Consider the following 7,360-nt stretch of genomic DNA (forward strand, 5'->3'; position numbering starts at 1 on the left):
CCCCTGTCCTTCTTCCCTGGGTAACCTTCTAATACCCGGGCATTTTCAACCACTGCCACTTGGGAGGGCTTTCCAGTTCCCTGTGTCCCCTAGTAAGCGGGCACCTTCAGGTGGTCCACCTGGAACCCCCCAGCACTTCTCTGCTCTCTTATCACACTGGAATGTCCTTGTTCATGTTTCTCTCTCTAAGCTACTGGATAGAGGAAGCTTGTTATCTCTCAGAGCTTAGAACACACCTCCTATATGGTGGGTGAGAAAAGAAGAAAGAAAGGGGAGAGGGGTTGGCTATACCTCAGACCTTCCAGCCAGGTGACTTAGCTTCTTTGAACTCCCCTTTTGTCTAGGTAAAATGGGGGTAATAAGAAAGTTATTTTGGGGATTCAGAAAGAAAATTATTTAGTGCTCAACTTTAACCTAGTTAATTTTACTTCTAACATCCCAGTCCCTTTACTGTGTTCTGCCTCTCAACCACCCACCTCCCAATTTGTTCTTCCCTCTCAATTTCTCTGGGTTACTTCATGTCCAACTTTTCTGCTACCCCAGCTTCACTGGCCTGCTCTGCAGCCTGGGCTCCGATTGCCAGGGTCAGACTTTAGGACCAAGTCATTGCTGCCCACTCTAACCCAAGGTCCCTCACTTGCTCTGCCAAAGTCTTCCTACCTATGAGCATCATGAACACAGGGACTTGCTGTGTGCATATCACTGCTCTATCTCTAGTGCTTACCATGCTGTTTGGCACCTGGTAGGTCTTCAGTAGATACTTGTTGAATAATAAATTTATCAGTGCATCATTTCACATGCATGCCCTTCAGACCTCTCCACCTCTCCCCATTTTTCTTGTCTTGTCTTGTCTTATCTCCTAGAAGCCTCCAAGCATCTTCCATGTGTCTTCCACTCTCACTACCTGTCTTCATTCTCATCTGACCTTCTGTCTAGATTGGCAGTTGCCAAGTTGATCTTCTTCCCCTCTAACCCATTCTGCCAATGTATTCTCCTAAAGCACTGCCAATGTATTCTCCTAATACTCTGCCAATGTATTCTCCTAATACACTGCCAATGTATTCTCCTAAAGCAGAAATTCGATCATTCTCCTTTCCTGTTTTGTTACCTGGCCAGTTATCAGACCCTTTATCTGGGCATCCTAAGCATTCCATCAGAGAAGCAATGTGGTCTAACAAGGAGCACTAGCTTTGGAGTTTGTCAGACTGCATGCTAGAGCATTCTAGATTCTCTTTGCTATCTTCTCTGAGCTCAGTATCCTCATCTGTGAAGTTATCCTAGGGTTATTGTGTATGTATGACATGCAGCAGCATCAGTTAACATGTATTAAGCTTTTACTGTGTGCCAGACACTGTGATAACTTGTTGTGAACATTATTTTATTTAACTCTCGTATTAACCATTTAAGGTAGGCACTTTAATGTCCATCTCACTGAAGAGAAAAATAAGGCTTAGAATGGTTAAATAACTTGCCCAGGGTTATGCTGTAAGTGGTAGAGTCAGGATTTGAACGCTAGTCTGACAATAGAGTCTGTCTTCTTAACCACTGTAAGCTTATACTTGCATACTTATAAAAGCTTACAATGTACCAGACACTGACTATTCTAACTGCTTAATGCATTGTAGTAGGTATTATTATTGTCCCTATTTATAAATGGAAGCACTAGAAAATTAAGTGCCTTGCCCAAGCTCACATAAGTAGTAAGTGTGAAGCTGAGAATCAAATCCAGTTGGTTTGGCCCTTGGGTCCTGGTCTTAACCACTATCCTATCCTGCCTTGCTTTGATATGTTATCTCCCTATTCTAGGAATGCAGTAAGCATGTATTGATGAATGTAATCTATGTTGATGTCTGGTCCAAGGGTAGCTGTTATTGTGTCCTGACACAATTCTTTTCAAGGTCACTAGTGACCTCCTTACTGATAAATTCAATGGCCACTTCTCAGTGCTTACCCTACTTGAACTCTGCAGCATTGGACATTATTGATTCCTCCCTCTTTTTGAAGTGTTTCCTTCCTTAACTTCTGTGATACTGCCTCTGGGAAGAATAAAGGTCTCTTCTGCCTGCCCCTTATAGGTGACTAGTCTGCAGAGTTCTGTCATAGACTCTTTTCTCACTCTACACATCCTGTCTGATGCAGATCTTCATGCCCATGGCTTTCAGTTACCTTGTGATTTGTCCAAATCCTTACCTCTAACCCAGGCCTCTCTGTTAAGCTTCAGGCCTGCAGAGGCAACTATGCCTGATATTGCCACATGAGAATCACAGCAGGCACCTGAAAATGGCTTTTCCTCTGCAGTATCCTAATGGCACCACTTTAATAAAAAGGCCAAAACCCTGGGAGGCAGCCTATAGTCTAAAAGTCCTTCTATTCCTTCACCTTCTTGTAAAGTCAGTGGCTATACCTTGTGGCCTTCACTTCCTCACATCTTTCATACCTGTGTCCTCAAGCCCCTCTGCTACTAACCTGTACTACTATAGACACCTTGTACCCAGTCTGTTTCCTCCCATAGTTTCTCTTCCTTCTTCAGGCCTCTGTTGTCTTGCTAAGACTCTTCCCTCTCAGCTTCCCTATAATTTCTTCCATTCTCTCTTTACCTTCTCCCTGAATTCAGGCAACAAAGAGTACATGGTCCTGCACTCCATAGACTTAGAGTCCGTGTTAAATTAGGAAAATTGCTTCATTCTGAGCCTCAATTTCCTCATTTGAAAATGGAAGCTGAGATTCCTTCCTCACAGGGTTGTTATGGTGATTAAATGAGATGCTGTCTGTGAATTGCCTGGCACAGGGCCCAGCATGCTGTAAAAGCTCAGAAAATAAGCTTTTCCTCTGACGCTTCTGCTCACATCTGTCCTCAGCTTCTCCCTGGAGTGCCTCCTGGGAACTAGTCCTTGGAGGAACAGAGCTGGGCCCAGGCACTGCCCTGGCTGCTGTCCTGGGGAAGGATATACAGGGAAGCTAGTCTGTCAGCCTTCTCCTCCTCATGCCTATTCTCCTCCCTCCATACCTCCCTGCAGCTCAGCTCCTGTAGCTCAGCTCCTGCCTCTCCCACTGCCTGCCCCCAGCCTCTCTGGGTCTGGTTATGCCTGTCTGACTTACCTCCCTTTTCTGAATTAGCCCCACTCATGTTTTCCTCTGCTGTAATACAGTCACTCTCCCTCAGTCTGCTCCCTTTCCCCCTCCTCCAGAACCTCTTCTCTTCCTTTATCCCTGACACACGGCCCTGTATCCACCTTTGTTCACTGAGGCTTCCCTCTTCCTCCTCCTCTAGCCCATCTGCCTTTCACAGCCCTCCTCCTCACCCATGTTGTCTTTCTGGTCCCTTCCCCTTTCTGGCCCTGGGACAGGAAGTGGAGGGAGGAGGCCTGGGCGTGCCAGCTCCCCCAGCCTGCTTCCCCTCCTGTGCCTCAGGCCACTCCTTTACTTCCTCCTGGAGCACCCCCTTCCCTTGTGGTCCCCTACTCCCACCTTTCTTTCCTCTCCCATGTTCCTCCTTGCCCCCAGACACATAGGCTGGAGGTGGGAGGGGGGCTTTGTTAGTTAGGGAGAAGGAATTGACATCACATTTGAGGCCCCAATGAACAGTCTTGCCCCTCCCCCTCCTAATGAGAACCAGCTGTGGTTCCAGAGGCCCAGATGTGGGGATGGAGGAGGGCAGGATGGAGTCAGAGGACTGAGTAACAGGACAGGGACAGAGTAAGGGCCTGTAGCAAGGCAGTATTGGGTGAGAGAATGACTGTGATGGACCTGGGGGAAGAAAGAAGACAGATTCAGGCAGGAGGCAGGACAGATTGGGGAGAGAGACAATATGGAGGGAGCAGGTCAGGTTTAGGGGAAGGGCTGGGACAGACCTGGAGAGGGAAAGAGACAAGAGCCAGGGAAGGGAGCAAGTCTCAGGGAAGAGACAATGAGAAACACCGGACAGATGGGAGGAGGTGGTGCAGAGAAGAGAGCTGGAGAGAGGATGAGACAGTCTCGGGAGAGAGTCTGGAGTTCGAGTTTGGAACTGGAAGCCCTAGAGCAGGAAGCGATGAGGCACAGTCCAGACAGAGGCCCCAGGGACCTGGAGGTCACAGCTGCAGCCGCAGAGCTGACCATGAGTGCCCCAGCCACATGTGTGAGAGCACGCCTGCGTGTGGGTGGGTTTGCAAGTGTGTGTGAGCCTTGTCAATCTGTGCAGGCACCATAGTGGGAGGGTGTGCTTAGGGTGTATTGTGTATACGTGGGGAGAGGGAGTTCTGAGAGTGTAAACATGCCTCTGTGTGAGGCTCATGAGAACGTGTCCTTCCATGTGTCTGTGTGTGTCTGCCTGCATATGTGTGGGGTAAGTTCCATGGGGATGAATAGGTCAACCATGCTTCTAAATATATGTGAGGAGCAGCTGACTGTATGTGTAAAACTAAGCTTGTGTGTGTGTGTGTGTGTGTTTGAGTGTGTGTGTTGAACTTACCTGTGTGAGTCTGACTGAATGAGAACGTCTGCTTGAGCCTGACAGTGTGAGAGGGAGAGAATGCCAGGCAGTATGTGAGGTTGTGACTTTGGGAGTGTGAACCTCTGTGTATCTATGAGAGGGTACTGGGGATGTTTGCATCGGACAAGGACCTACGCTGAGTGATGAGGAGGGATTGTGGGTCTACAGAGATTGGGAGAAGAGGTTACTATCACATAGGGCAAGTGCCTAGGCCTGAATCCCTCCTCTTCAAGGCTGATCATTTACCTGAGATTTAGCTCATACCATTCCAACATCCGTTCATTCACAAAATTTATTAATCATGTACCATGCTATACACAAAGGTGAATAAAATAGTGCTGGCCCTCAAACAGCTAAACAGATAGGGGAGCAGATAAATATAATACAGAATGTGGTAAGTATACTGACCTCATTGTCTATTATCTTTTCACCCTCCAAACCATCATTGCTTTCTCTCCACTAACTGATTAAACTCCTAACCAGTCTTCTAGACCTAGATCCCTGATCCAGGCCCTGGACCCATCCCTGTATACTCGTCTTCCCCTTCTTTGAGTAAGGCCTGTGTCTGTCCTGACCTCCTTGCTCTGAATTCTTCTGACTTGTTATTCCATATGGCAGCTCCATGGGCTCCTCAGACTGGCCCGTGGGGAAGGGGATCCTAGTATACACATAGAACCCCAGAATTCTGAAGCTGGGATGAAAGCACAGAGAGGGCCCATTAGTGTGTTACTTTGAGAATTAGTGAAAGAGAGTCTACCAAATACCCAGCTCTGCCCTCCTTGCTTACATTGTCTCTGATTTTAAAAATCTGCACAGGTGGATGTTATCATAGTCATTTTACAAATTGGAAACATAATGCCCAGACTGGGCCTCAAACTCAGCCCAAACTTTAAAGCTCCTGCTCTGTTTATTGCCTCACATAGATAGGAGAGAGGAGAGTAAGTTGGTGGGGGTCAGAAACCTACCTTCCTTTGGAGAATAAGCAGTCAGAGCAAATCTTCAAAGACTCAAGAACACACTTGTATAGCCATAGGACAGTGCCTGAGGATCACAGGCTTACTTGTGTTTTTTTATACATTGTCTGAGTTGGCATGACTGTGGACGTTTTTCTCTGAGTGTATTATTATGCGTGCATGCTGGTATGGAATCATGAGGCTCTGACATGACATTCACCAGTGATCGCCTGCTCACACTACACCTCTACTAAACACTGGAAAATCAGAGACTGAGAATTGTCAGCACCCTCGAGGAGTCCAAATCCAGGTCAGGGGGCAGACACATGAACAAATCATTGCGGCTGTGCAATTTATTGTCAATGTTTACCAAAAGCAGTAGAGTCTAGGAGAGTGTACGATAGGAGAGCTCTATAACATGTCAGAGAAGATTCCATGGAAGACGGGACATTTCAACTGGATCTTGAAATTCAAGTAAGAGATGGCCACATGGAGAGGATTTTTAGAAGATATCTCAGAACAAGAGAATAGCACATATAAGGCAAGGAGTTGGGAAGTACCATGGTAAGAGATGTCATGCTGGAATGCAAAGTGTGGTGGGAGAAGTAAAGGAAGGGGACGTGGAGAGGTTGGCAGGGCTCAGATCACAAAGATACATTAAAGAAGATGGACTCTCTTGTAGGTCAGAAGTTCTCTACCTAGTATCCATGAACCCCTCAAAACTGCAGACCTAAGTATGTGATTGTGTATCTGCATTTCTTTTTCTGTGTAGGGACAGCTGTTTTCTCCTGGCAGTAATGGGAAACGAGTGGCACCCTTTCATCAGGAGTGGTTTCGTGAGAGTTGTGTGTATCTCTGCTCAGTTGGAGACAGATCAGAAAGTCCAAGCCAAGAGGCAGGGGAAGGACTAAGGAGCAGTTGCAGGTATTTCAAGGTGACACAGCAATGCTTGGACTGGGATGACAGCAGTGCGGAAAGAGAGGAAAGGGCAGACCTAAGATGCAATTTGTTGAAATGTTTGGGTTTAAATGACTAATTGGAAATCAGCAGTGAGGAAGAGCAAGGAAACAAGGAGAGCTTTTGGATTTCTGGTGTTGTCACCTAAATGAATGGTGGTTCTGTCCGTGAATGGTGGTTCTGTCCACAGGAAAGGAAATGGAAGAGTTAAAGTAATCAGAAGTGACAGTTGGGGACACACTGTGAAGTCCAGTACATGGCTGGACATGTGTGTCCAGAGCTTGCCAGGGCTGCAAATAGAGATTGGAAAGCTGTCTGCAAATAAATAGTACATTAAAAAGTGGTCAATACATATGAAGTAAAGGCTTGGAAGTGGATAGGATCACGCAGGTAGAATATGAGGAGAGGGGAAAGATACTGCCCAGGACTAAGCCCTGAGAAGCTTTGTGAAGGGGTGGGCTGAGGAAGAAGAATGCGTGAAGGGGATGGATTGGGCAGGGAAGGATGATGGAAATAAGAGGTGGGGTACACATTGTGATGCCAGAGAGGGTAGGTTTCTAGGGGCTGGTGATCAGTGTTTCAGGGTTCCAAATAATTCAGTACGAAGATAAAAAGGTGCTCACTGGATGTAGAACATGGAGATGACTGGAAGCTTCATAAAAGCAATGTCACAAGAGAGAAAGCCTCCCTGCACAGAGGGAGGAGGGTGTGAGAAGTGAGAAAATGGGGAAAATGAAACAACTTCAGAGAGGGCAGCAGCTTCCAAATATTCCTCTTCTCTCCTGCAATCATGTCCCATATTCAGCTTCTACTGCCACCTCTTCACTGATTCTGCTCTCACTTAGTCACTGGAAGCTTCCATGGGGCTGCAGGGTTCCTCCTTCTTGAACTTTAGCAGCATTTGACACCCCGGCTCCTCATAGACTCAGAGGCTCAGAGGCACCACCTGTCTCTGCTTTTTTCTCTCTCTCTCTCCCTG

Source organism: Nycticebus coucang, chromosome 14 (genome assembly GCF_027406575.1).
Source record: "Nycticebus coucang isolate mNycCou1 chromosome 14, mNycCou1.pri, whole genome shotgun sequence".
In the NCBI taxonomy this organism is placed as follows: Eukaryota; Metazoa; Chordata; class Mammalia; order Primates; family Lorisidae; genus Nycticebus; species Nycticebus coucang.